Below are 2500 nucleotides of genomic sequence, written 5' to 3' on the forward strand. Positions count from 1 at the left end.
ATGTCTTCTTTTGCCTCGATTATTGCCTGAAATTTCATGGTCATTCTGGCTCTTTAAACATTTTCCATGTGCATTCCAGGGTGTTTATCTCTTTATCTTTGGGCATTTTGACTGGCGGCGCTCTTCCTGGGAGTTATACCGAATGCCTCTACATCAACATACACACAAGGGCCGAAGATAGGAGAGATAGAAGTCAAGGGCAAACACTTAAGCCATTTTAAGATTTTTTTCCCTTCCGATTATCTTATTTTATTTTCTATAACTTAGATAAGGGGTAAATAGATATGGGAAATGTCAAAAGCAAACTGAAAGCGTTTGCTTGACCTGCTAACCACCTCAGAATGGATGAAAAAGAATGCAGTAATATGAAATACCAGAAAGTTTTGCGAGAAAGTGATAACGTTTGTGGGCAACCTAGACGCCTGTATGACAAGGATTGTATCATCAATCTTTACTCCTACGATTGTGTTAAGTACAAACATGCAAATGCTACAGGGGATTGCGTAGAACAAGCATGGAAAGTCGCAGTGTTTCTTTGTTTGCATGAATGAACCAGTGAGATTGTGGGCGATTCTATTTGAAGTGACAAGCATGAAATGTGAATGTTTAAATGAACAATATGTTGATGAATTCCAGAAATATGACATGACACCCCTATATGAGATATAAAGCATAGCAAACCTTCCCGTCTGAGAAATGTCCAATCGAAATCCTATTCATAACTGAAAGTATGGTAAAATACGATCTAGCTTGTGCATTAAAGACAATCGAATTCGTTGCAATTGACAAATATATGTATCTAATAACAAGATTTTTTTTTTTACATGTGCTGTGAGAGAGATACAGCGCATGTATTTGGTAAGGTGTTTTCCATTCATTAAATAGCGTGCATACTAAAATGACGAGAAATTTACGGTAATATTTAGGTAAAGCGAGCTGATGAATGGCAGGCATTGTCAGAAAATTTAGTGACCTGATAAAAAAATGACAAAACTTAAGTATATAAAATTAACTAAGACAAATTCACAAGAGTGACCTAATTCTCAGAATGAGAGTATACATGACCCTAGTGTAATGAAACAAATATTTAGGAATGAGAGAAAGTTGAAATACCTAATGAAAGATATGTTACAAGTTTATTTAGTCTCGTCTATTGGCAGCACTCGAGCTTGATTACGAGGAGTGCAGATAACGGGAATAAAATAGACCATCGCCTGATACTTATATCCAGCTTCAGTATCACTAATTATACCAACAAGAATGATTAATGCAATCATGAATCCATCAAATTCGTTACAGGTGACAGTTATAATTATCTAATAACAAGAAAACAAAATCCAAATAAGTGGTCTATTACACAGTGTCCAATTCGTCGCTCTTGTGGGTCGTTCTCGTGCTCTTCGAAGGCAAAATATCGAACCAAATACATATATCCTGTAGCTCGATCATCATCCTCAGGTAGAGAGCGTGTGATTAATAAACCGGTTTTACGTCAGAGACTACCTTGCAAGGGCTTGGACGGTATATTTCAAAGCATCTTCCAGGAGTGAGATGATTCTCTAAATGACAGTAATTATGAATCCATCGATTTTGATACAGTTAACAATTCTATTTATGTACAAGAGAACACCGGAATTCAAAGTAGTCTGTTATACACATTCCAGTCCATCATTCTTATGGGTCATAGAGCAGAATGTCTAACGGATGCATTTAGCCTGCAGCTTAGGTAGAAGGCATATGAACGCTGATCCAGTTTTACATCAAAAACTCCCTCGGCAAGGCTAAGAAGGTCTCTTCTTTTGAGGAACACGGGTTTTGGCAGGTGGAGACCGGTCTCCGGGTGGATGCCCTTTCTAAATCTCACCTTCTGCAGAATTCGAACTCAGACACTGGATGACCGGCCATCGTGATCCTCAGCCACACCTGTTACAGCTGCGCCGCGGCGGCAGCCTCGAGAGTATATGAGAAAAATTCACTCTAAAATTGAAAAGGGTCAGTGGCAATAGTTAGGGAAAACAAGTAAGAGAATGGAATGCATAGCAGAGAAAATTAGTGAATTTCTCAGTCAAAGAAACGAAATTCAGTTTCATAAAATCAGCCAAAAGAATTCACAAGTATAACCAACTTCTCAGAATGACTGATTTAATTCAAATAATTAACAGATGTATAAAAGGTATGCATGAGAATGAATATCTTCATAATATAAGAGAGATGTATTTGACCGGTTTCGATTGTTTCAGAAATTCATGTATTTCTGACACAATCGAAACCGGTCATATACATTTCTCTTGTATTGTGAAGATATTCTTTCTCATTCATACCTCTTATACATCTGTCAATATGAATACGGTCCATCAAATAGTTAAGAAAGAGTAACATGAAATACTAAATTGAATGACATGTTATATCAAGTCTCTCATTTTGGTCACACGAAAGTTCGATCAAGATGAGTGCAGGTAACAAGAATAACAAAAAGCATCACCTGATATTAAGGTCCAGC

The sequence above is a fragment of the Penaeus monodon genome, chromosome 3, assembly GCF_015228065.2.
Source record: "Penaeus monodon isolate SGIC_2016 chromosome 3, NSTDA_Pmon_1, whole genome shotgun sequence".
Taxonomy (NCBI): domain Eukaryota; kingdom Metazoa; phylum Arthropoda; class Malacostraca; order Decapoda; family Penaeidae; genus Penaeus; species Penaeus monodon.